Source organism: Ornithodoros turicata, chromosome 1 (assembly GCF_037126465.1).
Source record: "Ornithodoros turicata isolate Travis chromosome 1, ASM3712646v1, whole genome shotgun sequence".
Taxonomy (NCBI): domain Eukaryota; kingdom Metazoa; phylum Arthropoda; class Arachnida; order Ixodida; family Argasidae; genus Ornithodoros; species Ornithodoros turicata.
Genome location: NC_088201.1, coordinates 102262579 through 102283422, shown reverse-complemented (window position 1 = coordinate 102283422; position 20844 = coordinate 102262579). Strand labels below are relative to the sequence as shown.

Below are 20844 nucleotides of genomic sequence, written 5' to 3'. Positions count from 1 at the left end.
CATCAAGTAAAGCTCGTGATGCCGAAGACCTAATATTTCTAGGTTAAAAGGAAAAAAAAAAAAAAAGAGAAGAGCACTGCATATTAATGTTGCTTCAAAAGTATAACACCACAGGATTTGTGAGAGTGAGTTGGTGTATTTAGTTATGTTGGTCACCTCGCACCAATTTTTAATAATTGATCAATTGCGTTGCTACCAACCAGGACCTAAGCCTGACCTATGATCTAATAATAATAATGGTGTCTATCTATGACCTATATGGACCTTCAACACTAGTTTGGTCTAGGTTTCACACGTGGCTCATAGTGGCTCCTAGAGCTGGCAGGAGACAGACTTGCAGAGGCTTTCTCCGACTTTCCTGGCGGCTTCTCCCGTTTGCGAGGCAATCCAGTTATGGCGGCCGGCTACGATGAGCGTTTCGTCCGAGGTAATCCCGAGAACTATTGAACGATGGAAACAACAACTGCGAACTCACCTCAAGAACATTTTCGACGTCAAATTGTGATTATGTGTTCGAGAACTTCGCAGTTCAACCGTTCAGCTGCCGTTCACGTCGACCCGTTTGCTGCTTTTACTGCAAATGCAGCAATGGGCAGTGCAGCAGACTTGCAGAGTACAGAATTTGTTTATTTATATTTTCCATAGAACATGTAAAAAAACAATGTGCTGTACCGACTGTATTCAAACAAATACAAATATACTGTGTTTTAGCTATGTGCATGTTAGCAGATTACAGGTGACCGATGACACACAATGGGCGTCAAGGGTGAGACCACAAGTATACTACCACTGCAGGCACTGGCAGGCATTTGTCAGAAAGCAATGACCACACAGAGCTTAAGGATCATATTGAGCTCCTTCCATTATTTTTTATTGACAGCACGTTGGCTGCCATCCAGTTCATGAAAGTGACCTTTATCGTTGAAAGAACGGTTCAATAGTAAACGAGCTGGTGATAGTGTCCATGATGGCGAGACCCGAAGAGGAGATACAAGAAGGGACATACACACACAATGTTGAGCCATTGTGTATGCCCCTTCCTATCCCTCGTCTAATGTTTTTTGCTATGGACCTTCATCATGTTTCATTCCGGAAACTTTACATATTTTTGTGTAGAATTGTGAATGTACAGCCAGGCGCTGTTCACAAATCACACAGTACTTTTCTTGAATCAAGAATCCATAGACGGTACACAATCATCTTCAGCATTGCACATATCTATGGGACATGTTAATCAATTTGAAATGTCACAGACATGTAATTGAGGCCGGCACATGATTAGTGGTGTTGAACAGACAACTATTTGTCATATTTGAGGCACAAAAAGCATGCAGGTTTTACATTATGCATCATCTTCACCAGCTCGCTTGCTTCCTAGCCATTTTTTCATTGACAAAAAGCAGTTTTGGCACTTGTATGTTGAGACAGATGTATCTCTACATACTTTGCCATGACACAAATATATGAAGCAACAAATGTACTCTCTACTTCATTATGGTTATTAGTCAACACTGCCAAGAATGTGGGAACACAGTCTTGTACCACCTACACTCTTCGAAATGACCTTCACACACAACACCTTGTAGGTCAACGAGAGTCCAGAATATGTCCTCTCCCTCCTCATTGGCTGAAAACTTTTTCCACGACTTTGCATAAGGGGAAGTGAGTACAAGAATCGCACACGTTCCTTTTTTGGGCAAATCAGTATTCAGAGCGTTACCATACTGTGGTGGGCCTGCAGTGCATTACGTGGTACAGCACACACTGTAAAAAATTTCGCCGTAGAACATGTCATCCGTACTAAATGCAGCCTTCTCCAGTTTTTCAAACTGCCATTTCTCATAGTAGTTTAGGATATGACACAGTATTTTTAAATCTTTACTGTAGTTTACCGCTTGTAGCAGAAAAAAGATACCGTTGTTTCCGATCACAGGACACAAGCCATAAATGCTACACGGCAGCAGTACATGCTGCTGTCTAGCAGTTCTTCGTGTTTGGACATGGTATAGTGCATGCAGGGTAAATTCCATGGTTAAAATATCCAAACGTGAACAACTGTTAGATTACGTGATGTAGAATGCTGTATAGTATTTATGTCCCGTGTCATGTGGCCAAAAGCAATATGTGCTTTTGCTCATGCTGCACATGAAACCCGAGGCGCGTAGGAAAAGACATGACTTTACGATCTCTGTGTCAATTGTTTCACGTTGTAATTGCGTACCAGCTCGCCTGTACATGAGAATAAGTTTGATGCATTGTACATGCACCTTAGACATGCAGTTTGTGGTGTGTTGTGATAGTAATGCCACTGCCAATTGAAAAATAATGCTCCAGGTGGATTGTTACGGTACAATCTTGAACTAAGCATACCAAGGGGTAGGGCACCTGCGTGACAGGTATACCTGGAAGTAAGAATATAAATGTTAGCTGAAGTCATTGAATAATTAACATAATCAATATATTGCCGCCGATCATACAAACAACAGCACACAAGATGTTCCGATATGTTCTGCAGGAATGTCTCTGTACGCACAAGATTAGTATAGCAGCTACAGAAAGGCATGAAACAAGTTTTTGTATACATGATAACACTTGAATGCAACACAAGCTTCTGTTGCTTTGCCAGAGCACAACAGCGCACAGATTTACCTTACTTAAACCTGAGAAAAAGAATGTACTGTTGCACACATGATGCTGTTTGAATGTAATACTGAAACGTCTCGAAAAACATAATTTATGACCGAAACACATCAACTGGAAGATTTAAATTTACCTTACTGAGAAAAGGTATGTGCTGTTGCACACATGAAACTGCTTGAATGTAACCCTTGAGGGATCTGGAAGAACACCTTATTTGTGACCAAAGTACAACAGCTGAGTCAACGTTTAAATTTATACCTTACTCAAAACACACAAGATGCGCTGCCCTGCACATGATACGATGATACTGCTTAAAGGGACCGAAAAGTGAATATAAACCTATCGAAACTTTATGTTCAGCGAAAAGCTTGAACCTTCAAAAGTTCGAATATCAAAGAACTCCGCTGAAGTCGCTGTAGTTTTTCTGTAATCGAATTTTTCATAATTGCATGTCCAGGGACCTAGTAGGAAACCGTGCAGTCTGTCAACAATTGCATGACCCCGCGCCATCTGTCGAGGACGCATGTAATACGCGCACTTCCGGGCGCTAATCCGGCGAAAACGAAAATGGCAGTGGGCATTTGTGACCACTTTCTACGTCGAGAATGTCGAGCCTCTTGAACATGAGTGCGCATGAATTTCACAGTCGAGAACTGTCGCTCACACAGAACTGTTGTTCGTGCGTTAGAGTGCTGGAAAGTGTGTTCTTCGCAGCAGAAGATTCCTCGTCCAGAGATCAATCGGAGTCACATTCGTCCTCAGCAGTAGCTCACCGTGCCGTGAACATGAACTGCTTTGTGAAATTTCCATGTATCAGGGAGAAGCACTTGTGTAAGCCGAAACAAGCGCTGGTTTTTCGTCGTGCAGGTGTTCATGTGTGAAATGCAAACCGACGGATACTACGGATGGATACTACGGTTTTTGCTGCCGAGAGGTAGAGAATGCGTGTGAAAAGCAGACAGACGATTGCATCAGAACTAACGAATATTTCGAAATATTGTGCCTTGACACCGAAGTACTGCAAGTGTCTTTTACATATATCCGAGAAACCGAAGAGCATGGCAACATACATGGCAGCGCCGTGTTGTCTTCACGCGCTACTTGAACAGCAAACTGGACGGAAAACCCTTATTTCTGCAGGAAATTCCGTTATACCACCTGTCGGCCATTGACAATAAGGATATGATCCGAGAAAATACAATAGAAAGTACCCCACTGGATCTCGATCTGCGTCATGCATGCTATTAGGGATGCTTTCCCATCAGTGCGTTGACCTGTAGAAATGTTATCAGCAGATTTTCATTTCTTGTTTGCTGCAAGCTTTTCGCATTGCTTTTTGTTTGCTGTCACAGCATATTATAATTACTAGTTTGTTCCTGAAGGGTTAAATAACCTGTGGGCATAGATGTATTTGTAGGTTATACTCATGTCTCAATTGTATATGTGAGGAGTAAGTAAGATAATTTTCATCAGTGTCATTCAGCTGAACTGTGTTCATAACCTTTTAGTATACTTCTTAGTGACCACGTTTCCAAATGTCAACATTGAACCAAGATTGGGATTTAACACTTAACTCTGTTTTGCCAAACGAAGTACTTGTAACTGATTCATTATCACGTCACCAACTAACATTTGTAAAGAAGGACTTGAGGGCTGACTTCAAGTATTATTAACCCTTGATCTGAGTTCAAAGTTAACCATGCACCATTGGTGTGCATAGTTCTCCAAAATGGCTAAATAATTTCTTGCATAAGTTCTCTGTTACTGTAATTGAGATGTACTTTTGTAAAGTATTTTGACAGCCCTGCAAATTGAAACTTGCTTCAGTGTACACTACAAATGCATCATAGCATTTGATTGAAATATAATATAAGAGCAGAAGCAACGTTTTGTCACAACTCAAACTATATCTTTCTTTTTTATTGTCCAGGGATTTAGGAAACAGAGTACGACTTCCTGCCCTCTGATGTTTAGACGTACTTGATAGAGTTGTAAAACCTGCAACAAACTAAACAAGAGAAGTATAAACAGTTTTGTCTTTCCCTTTTGAATTTAACGAGCTAGTTATATTTTACCATTTGTTCACTTTTGTATTCTCTGTTGGTGAAAAGATTACAGGAACAAAAATGCTGCAGATCGAACAATGACCTGTCATCTTGATGAAGATCAGAACATTTCTTCAGGCATGCTAAGTGAGACAAAAGAAATGTACAATGAAGGTTATACAAAAACAGCAACTCTCCGTCGACTAAAACTTTATATATATGGATGTTACCACATCGTGTATTTTCCATCCAAAAGTAGGACTAGGCAAGGTTGTTTGGTAGGTTGTTGGCATGCTGATGTGCTATACCGTTACAGCACATCAATATTGATGAGGGGCAAACACAGTAGACAGCGTGATGGCTGCAAACTCAAGTGAAGATTTATTCAACAGAACAAGAAACCGAAAGCATGAGTATAGAGAAAGGCAGTGCCATGCAGTGTATGGTGACCCACATTAATCTCTGAGAAGGTAGAATCGGAAAAGCAATAAAGAGAAATGACAGTTGCGTCCTAGATAGGGGAACTCTGCAAATTTACGACCAATATGATGTGGAAACCTTGCATGGCTCACTGCAGCTCTGACACACATTGAACAATTCCAGTAGTGGGGCTTCAAAGACAACGAACGTTTGCTGTTTCACTGGGCATTCCAGTGTAGAGGATGCATCTCTAGAAAATTAATTAGCGTTCCTTAGTCATAAAGTCATAACTACATCTCAACAGGAAGTATTCTTATACCCCTCAAACAAGCTAGTAGTTCTGATCGGTTTCTTCTCCCCCTGTTGACGTCATACTAATGTTCTGCACCTGTCCAAAGACTAAAAAAAATGTCGCAAAGTCTGCAACACGTAACAAATCTAGTGCTTCCATCTGTGGACTTTGCATACCTGCTTTCAGCTATTTCTGTCATGTCAACTTGAGTGCCTGGATCACACACACACGAAGCACTCTTGCGCCACTTCAACACTGGAAGGCCCCTAAAATTAAATTTGTTGATGTTGACAATGTTGAGTACGGGACAAGTAGGATAACATAAGTGAAATGGAATACGTCGTCGCTATATTATAATTTATACATGTGTGACGCCTGTACATACCTAAGACGCTGTGTTGAACTCGTCACCTCGGTGAAGCAAAATCACTGGGTGCTGAGCATCAGTGTGCTTCGGAAGTCTTCGCAATTCGCCTTCTACGGCATCTTCGTAGTCATCGGCAGCAAAATGAGAACAGCACACACGACACGACTGCTACATCTAATAACCGAGTGTTTCGAACCACATTCGCTTTCGCGCACTCTCCTGTTGAATCTTGTGGTAGAAAACGCCCGCCGCCGATGGTGAACAAACATGATTTTTGCATCCCCGAACACCAAAACTACACCAGGCATATGTAGGTCTCTCGAATAATTGACACAACCACGACGAACATGTCATTCACTTCTCTTCGCGCGACCAACACGACCACCCACGACGTAAACAATAAACGCGATAACACAGACGAACTTGCAGATGGCGCGGCGGATCGTAGCTCGTAGCGGCGAAGTAGCTGAATGCTTTATTAACGTAAAAGCTATGGAAGTGAGCCTCATTTTTAAAATGGCGTTTAGCTGTAAGATAATGTGCGTCAGCTTTGTTATCTACAAAATTAACTCTCACGCGGTAAGGGTTGACCAATCCCTGGGAGCCCTGGACCTGAAACCCAAGTTGCTCTTTTTCGCCGTTCGCTGGCAGCACCGTCCATGTTCCGGCAATCTTCAAAATATTTATACGTAAAAAATATGCCGAATTGAGAAGTAATGCTTTCTGTATCTTATCAAACAACGATGTTGTGCACGACTGTGGGCAAAAATATGGGGGTTATTTTTCACTTTTCGGTCCCTTTAAATGTACTCTGAAAGCGCTGGAGTAAGAACACAAACACCTCAGGCATGGTCGCTCTAAGCTAGCGAACAATAGCAAGGGTATACGAATAAAAGAAGTCGAGCACAAGTGATCCAATGCACTTGATTCATCAGAAAATAAAATGTCTCAGTACCAGGTGTCACTGTTCCGTCAACAAAGACAGATGAACTTTGAAGGGATTCGTCTGGTTGGCACTGGTGACAGCCTTCAGCTTAAAACAGAAGGTGATAGTTGAGACGTGGAGTGTAAGCTTCTCGGTGGTGCCAGAAATCATTTAACAAGTAAGGCAATTCCAAATCTGTTCTGAGAATATACCCGCTGGGGCCTAATCTTTAAAAGATGAAGCAGTAACTGACAGATAGCGTATTTTTCTTTTCTATGCATTTGCACCGCATGACTACTGACTTGTCTAACATTACCCGACTACCTTTATCTGCTGCCTAGTCCTGCCTCTGCAATCTCCTGCTGCAGATAAAGTTGGCACAGCATCCCGAACGAGATATCTTCGGCTTCGTGTGAAACAAGTTGCGCATTGCTTCCGTAACATTCAAATGAGCGAAATGAACAGATCAAATCGCTGCTTTCGAAGGTGGCACCCAGTCGGAGTTGTAACCGATTGTTGCAGTCAATATATTTTTCTTTCGCCTTCCGGAAAGTTGTGGTTTGAAACATTGGAACTGCCTGAAGTGTTCTGGCAGACGGGAGCAAAACGCTCACGCATTCTCGGCACGCAGCACACCAGGAAGTCTGTACTGGCCTAGCAAATGCCTTGCAGTCGAAGGAAGCAAAACTAACGTTCCTCGTGGGCTCAGTGAAGTCCAGAAATATACTGGCTCCCTAACAGTGAACTGCCTATCACTTCCCCAATCTCCATCTGCGCAGCAGACAGCTCGGCAGAAGAAACCGGTCGGCTTGGCGGAAGAAACCAAGCCAAATGGTATGCCAAGCCGGAGCACGGGCAGACATCGGCTGTGTTTCAATACTCGGCGCAGGAGCAGCTGTCTGAGTGGACAGCTAGATAGACGCCTTATCGGCGGAGATTTGGAACAGACTTGCGGACTTGGCGCGCTGTCGCCATCTGTCATGGCCCGCAGGAACATCAATTCCGCACTTTGTTTAAACGCCGCGTAATTCATTAATAAACGCTGAAATAATTCAGCTCACATGTCGATGCATTCTCCCTGCGTATCGTTATATTGCAGAACACCTAGTGACCTCAGTATCATTAGTTAACAATGATCGGCAAAAATGCCGGCACGGCTCATTCATATTACGGCGTAGCCTTTCAAGAAATACGCGTTTCTTGTATTTTCTTGATGTGTTCATATCATTCGTATATGTCTACATTTCCTCAGTGTTCCTTGCATTTCGTTGTTCTTCACGTTTTGCAAAACTTCACTCCGCCATGTATTAACCCTGGGTCCTTATGGCACTACAATAAATAAATTCAATAAAATATCACTTTTTGGACTTATTGTTGAACGCCGTAAACACGTCAGACCTAATCGCATCTATGTTGCAGACAAGTGTATTAATTTTCAAGGCTGCTGTCAATGACGACCACTCAGACGCATAGCTAGTCTGCATCGATGCAGACTAGGCGAAAGACGCCTGAATAGCAGTCTAGGCGGGAATTGGAACGAAACTTAACATGGCGGCACTTCCGGTTGGACCGCCAAGTAGTCGACTTACCGGAGTATTGAAACACAGTCAACGAATGTGTCGTCGACACAGGGTTTGCGGGCCACAACACGGAATGTCAGTGAAACTAAAAATTCGCTTTTTCGAAAAACCGCGATGAGTTTGCGATAACTATTTTGCACACATAATCAGTGTTCCTTTATGAACACATCGTGTGAGTACCATTCCATTCTGTAACACTCGGAAATCGGCGTAGCTGAGCTTTGAGGCAAATGCTGTTCTACAAGAGGAAGGCTTCACTCGAAGCAAGGCAGATCCTTGTCTGTATTCCAAGACGACTAATAGTCCCATGTATATTTTACTATACGTGGATGATATGCTGAACCAAGCACATCGATGTTCGACATCATTATCTGAGAGACTCAATTCATCGTGGGTTGGTTGACATGCAGTATTGTCAGTCAGCCCACATGATTGCAGACGTTCTCACCTAGCCACTCCTACGACAGGACTGGAAACCTTCAGAGAGCGCTTACGTCTTGTGAAGGGGAGTTGTCATAGTTGTCGAGGGGCGGGTGTTGGCAGATGAAGAAAACGACAACTTACGTGCATCTAGCACGGTCCCACTGTCATTCTGCGCGGGACAGTAGAATAAACCTTGTTCTCTGGTTCCCTGTCACTGGTCCGGTCTGCTAGCACTTACATCAACCACGCAGGTACGCGCAGCCACAATCGGTGGTAGCCCAAGCACGGAAAGTTTGAAGTAAGATTTCCGTATCGTGTTGTGCGGGAGAAGTGCTAGCGGAAAACAAGTTAGTTGTCACCATCTGCTGGACATCATCTTGCGATACATTGGGCTTCCAGGGTGGCCACACACATCGAGACACAGTGTCTGCAGCCGTACTTCTTGCACTTAGTTCTATAGCGGCAGGTTTTAGAGAGATGCCCCTGCTTCGTTCATCGAAAACATCTCCTCTCGGATGCAAGCTTTCTCTTCTTTTCCGCCAGAGTAAGGTCACAAGGACAGGTGTCGGCAGTATGACTCTCAGAGGCACAGAAAAAGCAGGCAGCGGTCACCTTGCCGGCGCTGTGAAGCACGAGTGCAGATGGAGGACTTACTGCTCCTTGCTTGCGCTTTGGAGCCGGAGCGCTGTCCTGCCCCCTGTCGAGTACACCCGAACGTTCTCTGCTCAAGATTTCCACGCGCAAGAAATTGAGCAGCTTCACCAGTTCCTTGAAGGACTCCGATACCTCCGATGTTGATCCTGATGATGCCTGCGACGCGACGGGGGCAGCATCATCCTCGAGCAGATAGGAAAATTTGAGTGCTGCTATTCAATCTACGATGATACTCCACTACAATGTCTGAGGGAAGCACGGACAGAAGAATGTCCACCGTCATGGAGGAATACGTTGCAGTCGAGACACAAGCGATTGCAGGCCGCGTGTATTCGTTTGGACACGATCGTATAATTTTCGGAGAGTTTGAATATCTTCCGAAGACTTCACAGCAGGGAGACGTCTCATTTTGCTCAAATGTTCACGTTCAATACGACGTTTGTCTCCGAAACGCTGTGCGAGAATGTCTATTGCGTCTTTGTAGTATGAAGACGTGGACTGCAATCCCGATATCGCACTCGACGCCGGACCCACGAAAAGTGAACGCAGGTACTGGAACTTCTCAATGTCTGACAAGCTTTCGTTATTGTGGACAGCCGTTTCGAATTGATCTCAGAACGGTTGCCAGTGCGCCAATTCCCCCTCGAACTGCATCAACTGCACCTTAGTGAGTTTCACGCCAGTGTTTTGGGGCTATCCTCTGCGTGTCACTGACTTGTCAGCTGTAAAAGGACCGTTAGAGGACATTTGAAAAGTAGTTAGCTTACTCTAGATGCCACTGAGTGTCCTTACAAATTGGTCTTCGTAGTCTCCGACAGTGGAATACTCGGCTTCCAGCGCATCGTCCGGTATGAGGGGTTCGACTTGGGCGTTTACTTGCTTGAGTTCATCATTACTTGCAATGAGACGATCGCGAAGGCTATTGGGGGTAGTCACGGTGACGTCGGGCTGTTGAAGCAAGGAAGCAACCTCGTTCTTTGGTGTTCGTTGTGCGTCGAACCGATCGTTTAGTCTTCAGTCGATCCATGGCGTTGGAACTTCACGAGTGTAATCTCGGGTTTCGCCGCCAGAAACCGCCAGTAGTTGAAGAATATCTGGCGATATCACATTCGGTACACAATATATGGATGACACTGTGAAGCTGTCGTTGACCCGTACAAAGGACCGATAAGAACACACGTAGCACAAAGACGTCTTTGCTCAGCGAGGTTTATTTTACGACTAAAAAACTAATGGCTTTTCCTGGGGTTCAGACACTTCCAATTTTGAACAACTAAAAAAACAAGAAAGGCAGTTGAGACACAGGAAAAAGGGACACAGTTTCCCCTCTACTTCCAGAGAAACTGGAGTTCCGTGCACCCCTTCTGCTGGGTGTGTCATGACAGCCACTCCGTGTCGCAGCCGTCCAGCCGAAGAACCGTTTTCGGCCGCGCACAGTTTTACAACAGTACTTTCAGTACCCGTGGCCTGAACAAAAACGAAGAAACGCGGTTTCAAAATGTGACCTCTTCGTTCGATTGCAACACACCTTTCAACTGGGTCTCCAATCCTTATTGTAGATTTCCGATAACCCAATACCCATTTGCATGGATGAAGACCGACATGGGATAGAGTATAGAGTAGTACAGACTAGAACAGGGTAAAGTATCGCCTGCGATTTGACACCCCAACCTTCGTCACAATAAAGTTATTCTTGAATAGAGTTGGAGATAACGTTAAACAAGTGCTACGTGCTCTCGACTACATCATTTATTTCTAGATGAAGATGAAGCAATGCCTAGATCAGGGTAATCGGGGGTGTCTCACACGAGGCCGTATATGGCCCGAAGTCAGCTATTCTGTGACCCAAACGCTCGTGACCACTAAAGAGAACGTAGCGGCCCTCCCCCCCCCCCCCTCCCTCAAAAAAAAAGGTGAAGAATAAGAATGAAACCAGGTTTTCGTGCATTGTTTTTACCCTTGCTTGCCGTAGTACCGCTCCTGTAGGAAACAGATACACATTCGAGCAGTTCTTCTGGCTCAGAACCTCAACAAGTAATGGTTACAGCCAGTGGCGTAGCCGGTTTGAGGATTCAAACCCCTCCCGAAATCATACATAAGGTAGTGCATTTCGGAGAAGGTAACTAGGGTGAAATCCCATCAAACCCGTCTCGAGATACTTTTGTGGCTACGCTACTGGTTACAGCGACCAAGCCTGCACGTGCATTTTCGTAAACTACATTGTGAGTAATATGACAATTAAGAAGTAATAGTGAAGAGAAAAAGAACTAAACACAATGGCTTCATCTAAATTATTACAACAAACTTATTGTATATACTATATGCCTATAGTATAGCTACAGACTCTCCGGATATCATCCGCGAAAAACTGTACGAAGCAGAGAGGCGCAGAGAGAGAGAGAGAGAGAGAGAGAGATAAAATATAAATGGAACAGTTATGTACAAGGTCATTCTATTAATTTTTCAGTTATTGCTCTTTCTATGATGTTTCCTGTTTTTACGCTGAAAAAGTAAGCAAAGGCAAACTACAGTGTGTAAATAGACAATTTGAATCCTCCTGAACATGGGGTAATCGTTCATGAAGAACTCTGTGCGAATAACTTGAAACGCCTTTCAGATTTTCAGTGCACGATTTGGAAAGACAGCCTATTCATTCCTGTTAGTGTGCCGAGTGAACTTTTTCAGTGATTAATTGCGCATACACCGAGTGCACAATAACTACATCACTCCTGTTTTTCGGGTATATTTTTTTATGCTGGAGTATTGTGCGATAATTACGGTCATTTCTTTTCTGTCCGGTCCTCCATGATGTCGTCCAATGTCAATGCGGTCCGCGACGCAATTTGAGCTTGAGTCCCCAGGCCTAGACGGTCTGTGACCGATGCGACATTACTGCACCCACTTGCTGGGAACGTACGGCATGATGGGCGGATTCGCATCCATCTCTATTAGCATTAGCCGCGTTGACATGAATTCAATAGGAGTAGGTCAAGTTGACTTGTCGAGTTCGTCTCGCTTACGTAAACGCTGTGGGATCATGTTGACTCAGTGTCGCGTCGAGTCAAGTGAAGCATAAAGCAGGGGGAAGGTCGACTCGGCTCGCTCGAGCTATAGACGCCGCTGCGATCGCCTCTGGTTGGAGCGAGTTCATGTAAACAGCGTTTGGTCAGGCCCGACTCAGCCAGATAGTCAACTCGTCCTGCTCCTGTCAGGTTCATGGAAATGAGGCTATAGTGCTACCATTTTGCGGTGAACAACAACAACAGGTGTCCCAGCACCACGGAGTTTCCTTTGAAGATGACCTGCCCACCGTCTCAGATTTGATAGAGAGCTCCAAAACATTTCACAATATCGTTCTCGAAGGCCAAGGTTCTTCATAAAAGGTTTTATACATCGCTCAGGGATGTAGTTCCGTATCGGGACCACTGGCTTTTTTTCAAAGAAAAAAGAATAAAAACAGAAATCAAACGCTTTTACGTGAAAGAGGATCTAATTAGTAACGAAATTAAACAGTAACGACCCTCGTATATTGCGTAAAATGTATAAAAATTAAACTTTATCGGCGGTTCCTTGAAGGCGATCCGCCATCTTTACTGAGGACCTTCTGATCTAACCCGAGGCACAGTCTCGACGCCCGCACCGACTAGTGGGTGCCTGGGTGGGGGGCCTCAGACCCCCGAATCTGTAGAACCTAACCTAGACGAACCTCACTAAAGTGAGATGATCGAGCCCAATTCAACGACCCTACCTCTTACAAGATGGCAAGTTCCGAATCCGTTAGGCTTAGCATTCCCGTGTTTCTCCTGCGCTAAAAGTGCATCAGATGGGGTTGGTGAAATGCATATAAAAAGCTTTTAGTCCACAGAATTTTATAATTCTTGCGTTTTTAGATTCAGTATATGACCTTGTTCCACTTCTATGCAATATTTACCTTCCTATCCCTTTCACTAATTTTTAAAAACGAGTGGTCCTGACACGGAACTACACCCTCGCTCAGTAGTGCGTGTGTTTCTTCAGCAACACAGGCTCGGCAGAGGAAATACGGGCACTCCTCTTGCTATGCTGCACCCTTCCTCTTCTTCTTCCTCACACAAAATTGGCCGTGGACCACGGAGGGAGGTTGACAAGGGCTATATATAACTATGTAAGATTGGTGTATCGCTATGAACATTGTGTATATATACCTTGTATATATGAACCTTGTGTATGTTCCCTTCTGCATTCTTCAACTTCATCGCCGCCATTCGTGATCGATGTCCTTCGCTAATAGTGCAGGCAGCTGTAGCACATCGGATCACGACGCGTTACATCAATCGTGCTATTGTTGCACACTCAGAACCGCCAATCACTTACTTTACCTACAAGAATTCTTAGTCTGCGGTACTCATAACGTGGGTTTATACAAATTAGTACCGGTACTAGGTTATTATTAGAATTCTACAATAAATATGGGACAAAAACGAATTTTGGGGCCTAGAAAGGTATTCATGATAACGCCCTGAAAGTATGGCAAGCCCATTGCAGCTTCTCTTCCAACAGGTGATATCACACTGCTAAGCTAGGATTTGATAACTTTCGATGTACTAAAACTCCGTAAAGGTGAAAAGTACGCTGCAATTGAATGGCATGATTTCATTATCAGAACTCAAATTATTTGTTTCCTTTCCCGAAGAAGCTTATGTATCTTCGCGAATTTGTATGCAATTTATTTTTCAAGCAGATTACATTTTCTACGCCATGGCCCTACGACTGACTACAACAACGCACCAAAACTGATACACATAGTTACAAGGGACGAATGTCGCCTACGTTGAAATACTATGCTCACCATAGAAATAATTTTCGCCCCTTGATCAGGTCATGAAAATGTTTTCTTTGCATGCGACGGGAGACAGACGCTGCTATGTCATTCAGAGATAGCGATAACGCATGGAGAGCGCCTCACTGAGCGGGCTGGTTCAGACGGCTAATTTTCTTGTTGTTTTGGTTTCGTCACTGATTCTCCTTTCCCACTCTTCAGCCAACCAAATTTTACCTCCCGAAGACAAAATCTGTCCTGGGCATTGATTGACAAAATTAATTAATGACTTCTCGAACTGATGATTTTATTTTAGTCCCCGACATTGCGTGAGAGTTTGCAATTCAAAAGTGACCGAGTACTCACTTGCAGTTTTGCACCGTTTTAACCATCCACACCGGTTCTCGGTTTTTGGCGAAGCGTTTTGTTCCTGTTTGGGTATATACAGACGCACATACCAATGAAATAATCAGGAGATCCATAAATATTAATAGTAAAAAAAAGAAAATTTAAAAAAGTAAAAAAGAAGAAGAAAACGAAACCTTTTTACTCTGGAGGACCTGTAGTATGTACATTTATACATGACCATGTATATGCATGATGGTGTTTGTCCGTTACAGATTTTCTGTAAGAAACATATGGAAGCCACACAGATGCCTTTTTTTTTTCAGGTGGGTTATGCAGTCAGGCGGACTGTCGCAAAGCGTATCAAGTTACGTTGCGAGTCATTAGCTACAACTCATTAATTAATTTATTAATTATATATTCTTTTGCAAAAGCGAGATAACAGAATTGGAACAAGTGATTATTTAAGTCTATTGTCCTCGTTAAATATCCTGAGATGAGCACGTACTTTGAAATATACATAAATTGCCAACTTTTGCTATGCAAGTGAACCGATAACGGAACAATCCGAAGCGCAAAAAAGTGCGATGGGCATTCCACGTGAACGGGAATCACCAGTGCCTGAATAGAAACAAAACAGAAGTACTACACAACTACTGAAAAAGCTGTTTCGGCGGTGGCTCGCTTTTCCCCCACCTACTGTGTTTTACATATTCCATTTGACGGAAAGTAGCGGTAGGGGAGAAAGGGTCCGCAGCTTCCCCGGATTTTAACGGAAACATGTTTTCTGATTATTCTGTAAACTGTAAATACTCCGCTGCTAAAAAAAGCAATGACCGCACGAGGTGCCAGCGGTGCAGAAACCGAAATGAAGTCCCAACGTACGGTAATTTCTGTTATTTCGGTTGCTGCACCGACAGCGCCCCAAGCGACACCCGCACAAAACTCTCTGATGACGTCACGCTGATATCAGTATATTTCTATATTTCAGATAGGTACAAAATGGCTACAGTTTTTGCCCAGTGTTTGGTTTCTACCGTTTTTTTGTGTGTGTTATTTTTGATCGCACAAAAGCGCCGTCGCGCGACACAGGAAGCTTGTCGAGTAAGCAGGCATCGTATTACCTGAGTAAATGTGGGGCTGCTTTATCTGCACATACCCGGCACTTCACAGTCTTTGAAAAGCCCGCCTTTTCATTTCTCCACGACATTATTTCCTCTTGACCAATGCGAACCCACGAAAGTGGGTTGCGCCTCAAACTCATCTCACGCCGTGAAACTTCTTGAACCGTCGTAAAGCAGAGTCAGGAAACTGGATATCGGTCACGATCTCCGCATCTCGTTGCCGAGGGAACGTTCTCTGGCTCGGCCTTGAAAATGCGGTCGTCCAGCCAGTGCATCGGCGGCACGCGATTAATCGCTGTTGGTCTCGGTCTCCGGATAACACGTTGACGTCTGCAGCTGTTGTGAGGAGCTTGTGCGCAAAAAAAGTAAGTCTAAATGATATCCTGTACGTAAAGGGAGAGGAAATGCCTTCTGTTCTTCGTGTCACGTCGGCAGCTTGTTGAAAGCGTTTGAAGTGATTCTTTTGCTTGCCTGTAGTTTCACACAGTGTGCGTAGATAGTGTTTATGCAGATATCTAATTTGGGTCCGCCACTGGTTACTTGAAATCTACATGGTGTATCGTGATCCATTATTAATATGCGACGCTCAGTTCGACACATTCCTCCGGGGACCAGTTTCTCACGGAAAGTGTCGGAAGCGGCGGTCACGGGTGCGTCCGAAAACTGCATCGCACAAGCCGTCAGAGTGGGCGTCACATGTGCGCCTTCAAGCCAAAGTATTCGGACGAGCACTCTGAGCACCGATATGCGCGCCATCTGGTGCTGATCGTCTGCAACGTCTATTTAATAAAATAGACTCCAGAGGGCGCATAGCATGAGGTGCTGCAAAATCGGCCGTAGTAGCAGACGACAATAATTTCTCGGAATTCAGCATGGACACCGAGGCAGTTTTCATTTGTCTTGCAGTTTATCTGCATGCGCAGAGAGAATGAGGTTGACATTCCAGACAATGTGTGTAGAAGTCGTGCAAACTGAAACTGACGGAAGGACGAAAAGTAAGCAGAGCGTACAAAACGTGCCCAAAAAGAGAACTCCGGAAGAGCAGAGACGACGAGAACTCTAATTCTGACAACAGTAGTGTGATGTAGTACTGGGATCGGCTTGCTGCGCATTTATCCTGCCCAAGGCACCCTGCAATCGTGTATCACAACCATCATTGAACCTCGTGAGCAACGGTTGTGTTCTGACAACTTATCCAAGGCTGAAAGCGACAATTCCGCACGGGGAGCATTTGTGTGTAGTTTTATTAATCTATTCGCAAATCATAAAACCGTTGGAGAAGTTCAGTCTGCTTTCGTGTTTCGTTTAACATTTCTACTTCAATATTTGTTGGGGACTGGCGGGGAGGGGGAGGGGGCTCCCGGGTTGTCCCGGGTTCCTTATCACTGATCACCTCATCTTCTGGGCGTTCCTCCCGATTTTCCAGACCTTCCAGCCGATCTTTAGGCGATTCTCATTCCCGTGGAGAGGTACGAAAACTCGTGTCGCTTTAAAATTAACTAAAGAACGAAGGATAAAGTGCTCAGTGTTAATATGTGAGGCTAAACTCGCAAGAGTAATTGTTCCGCCCTGTTTCGCCTTCGCGGTATGCCCATTTATCTTGGTATGCCGACATTTTTGCAAACAAAAGGGCCGCCGGCCGCCGAAAACTGTCGTCTGCTAAACCTAGGCCTCCATGTATTACACCAGGCCTGAAAGCTTCGCGATTTCCCCATTGAAAGCGTGTGCCGGACTTAGTTCACTTACCTGCCATATGGCGCTCGCTACATGGCCCAGGATAGCGATGTTATTGGGACCTTGCCAGGTTTCGGAGCTTCGGCACAGTTCTGCGCTCTGGGAAATGTGTCGTGTGGGAACTTCTCAACGACGATGATTTGGGCACGTGGATTTGGTACTGTGAGTGTGTCTGTTTTGTGCCTGCTCGGAAGAAAGAGAGAACTATAACTCGCATGTGTGAGGATTTTTGAACAATGCCGACCGATCTCGCTTGTGGATCTTGTCATCATAATGAACGAAAGGGAAATGGCACAAGCAAGACCCCCCCCCCCCGTTCCCCTTCTTATTCTTTCTTTTCATACCTCAAACGCCCAAACTCGACTTTCTCTCTCTCTCTCTCTCTCTCTCGGGTGAGGAGGCGGCAGGGCTAGCTTATATGACCTTCTGCGAAAAATATATTTTCAACTCCGGGAGCATTCCGTCAGAACGCACGAGATTTCGCAGGATATGTCTGGAAAAAAGCAATTACAGCAATTACAGAAATTGAAACAGCTTTTATAATCGAGGAACTTGTGTGATAACGATGGTTGTCGTCTGCTAGCATCGTCTGCTAGTCTCGAATGCGCCAGGCACACGGTCAACACCGAAATCAATGCTCTTGGTCAAAAGTTTTCTGGACAAATGTTTATTCTAATACACGGGGACAGTAATTCATTCGTGAGTAGAGCGCACAACCACCGTGGAGGAAGCTGCTGCGCGCTGTACCATGAGCGAAGGTGGTGGTGTAGTGTAGTCTCTTCCTCATTGCGGATCGCGGTCTACTTAGCAGCCTTTTGGGCCATGTAGGAAGCGCCAATGTAGCAGGTAAACGAACTAAGTGCGGCACAGCTTTTTCTTGGGAGCTTTCTTGGCCTGGTGTAATACATGGAGGCCTAGGCTAAACTAACTGTTCGACGAACGCGCCCTCCCCCGAAACACGGCAGAAGCGGGAAACGCGAAACGCACTCCGCGAAGTCTGCATCGGAGGAGACTTCCCAAAGTGCGCCTTCTGTGACGCACATGTGCTCCTGTGGAGAATTCGGATGGCGAACCATTATGGCGGTACTTCCGGTGTGCCGTATGTGGTGACGCATCTCAGACTATTCGGACGCACCCCATGTCATCTCCATGCGTCCATCGTTTACGAGTGCCTTCGCACACCTCTCCCCTTCCCGACATGCTTTCGCCTGCGTCCTCTTTCCCGTTGCTAGGAACTCACGGCAGTTCTGCTAGCAAACGACAGCCGCGCTTGCTCGGAAAGTGCATTTGACGCTTGCCTTCAATTCTGAGTGACCGCAGACATTAATTTTACAGTATTCCGAAGTGCCTGAAGCCAAAACACACCGTCTCTTAGATGTCTTATAGATATCTCCGTTTTCCATTGCCCTCTTGAGACCTTCAGGCACGAGAGTGTCATCTTGCACTCACAGTGCAGTAGTCCCGTCATTCTTTCATCACGTGGGCAATAAAAACGTAGTTATCTGCTAGAGAGGATGTGTTTGGCGGTAGGCAACTCAGAAGACTCTAAAATGGGTATCTGCGGCTAATCAGAACGGTATGCGAGCGTCACATACACTTTCCTAGCAACCGCGGTTGTCGTCTGCTAGCGGAACTGCTGTGCGTTCCTAGGAACGGCTGAGAGGGAGCACACACTTAAACTTTATACATCTTCTTGGGTGTAATTGGATGATACCATAGCTGATTACTTTTTTGGTGTAAATCAACAACTTAAAATGGAAGAACGCCCTCCAGGCGAGGTGCTAATTGGACACCATCTGGGGTGTAACTCAGTGGTACCCTAACTGAATCCATTTTCGGTGTAAATCAGCACTCTTAAACAGTGGCTTAACGTGTGCAGCTTTGTTTCTATAGTGAGTGTACAAACCAAAGTAAATGCTTAACATGAAAATGTAATGCATTGTGGACCAATATTGTCCTGATATAGCAATTCCGTACTGGTGCCATATTGGGCCAATATACGTTCTGTTATGCAGATGATGTACGCGCTAAAAGTAAGTGATAAATTTGGAACATCACCTAAATGGCATAACGAACCAAACGCTCGCTTAGAATGGCATTTCTTTTCTAAGAGAAAACAGATGCTATATGCATTGCTGGTCTTGCGCACGTCTGCAAATTTGAGGCAAATTTGCTTCCAGTGAAAACGAAGGGTGAGGTGTCTAAGTTTAATTTGATTATATACACAGACAACACTGAAGTTAGGAATTCCTTGGAGTATCAACTCACCATCAAGATAGCGTCTGCGTTTCTTACTGGTGTTGGTATGAGGCAAAATTAAGACTCAGCGTACACGGCATGGACATTCTAGGACAATGTTAAACCTTTTACCCGGTTACACCCTTTTCACACCAGTAGCCAAACATACACCCTCATGTGCCACTCAAGCCACTGTGGTGTGCTTGAGGACCTGGAGCATATTCTTCTTCATTGCTCCCACTACCAACCTTTCCCGAACCACACTATCCGAGTCTCGGACCGGTGGCTCAGTCGGTAGCGCGTTCGCCTTCTGATCTCGAGATCACGGGTTCGAACCCGGCCGAGGACGCCAGCAACTTGGTGGCAGGGTACAAGTTGCTTAGACATGCCGTCTTCCGCGAGGGACGTTAAATACGGGGTGCCGTGTGATGAGCCTTCATCGCACGTTAAAGAACCCTCAGGTGGGCAAAATAAATCCACAGACCGACCGCTGTGGCGTCGCTCATGATCTCAGTTGTCTCGCGACGTAAACATCCAATTATTACTCTCCGAGTCTCTTCGTCAGCTGGACTCTCGCCCCTTCTCCCTATCGAAATTGCTTGGTCCCTGGCCTAATCCAGCCCAGCAACGCTCAAAGCTCTTCTGACATTTCTGGACACCATCGGACTTCGATCATTATTGTGACGGGGCTCGTTATTTTATTCCCCACATTCCCACCAGCAATGGGGTAGAGTATCGACTATGGCGATGAACCCAACCACTCTCCAAAGCCAAAATAAAGTTGTTGTTGTTGTTGTTGTTACACCCTCATGATCAGGCTCTGTAACTATTACACCCATATAATGCCTCCATGCAAACTTTTTTTTTTTTGCCCAGAAGGGTGTAACAGGGGTGTGCAAAACGATTTACGCAAAAAATTACACCCCATTTGCATCGAGAAGGGTGCTCAGGATTTTACAGTGCAGGCCTGGAAGAGGACAGTGGGCGAAGGCAATCATGGGCAAACTAAAGGGCGCATGGAGATAAATGACATGACAGCCGCTGCCGCAACTTTCCGTGAAAAAATAGTGTGTGTAGGAATTTGCGGAACTGTGCACGGCTAATACAAAATAGCCCAGATATACCATGCGTAACTACATCCCAACGCTTAAAAAAAGGGTGTACAGTAACTCCTTTTGGGGTGGTACACCCTTGGCACTCGTATGTCACTCCCTATGAAGTGTACAGTTATACTCTCCAGTAGGTAGTTAAGCGGTCTC

At 44.9% G+C, this 20844-nt stretch overlaps 1 protein-coding gene across 2 annotated transcripts in view; it reads left to right on the top strand.

The window, feature by feature from the left end:
* Positions 1 to 15740: 15740 nt before the first annotated feature.
* LOC135378520 (flavin-containing monooxygenase 5-like) overlaps positions 15741 to 20844 on the top strand; it is a 38453-nt gene continuing 33349 nt past the window's right edge. For both annotated transcript variants that reach the window (XM_064611572.1, XM_064611571.1), the window contains exon 1: positions 15741 to 15978. The gene's annotated coding sequence lies outside the window, so the exon portion shown is untranslated. The remainder of the gene's footprint in view (positions 15979 to 20844) is intronic.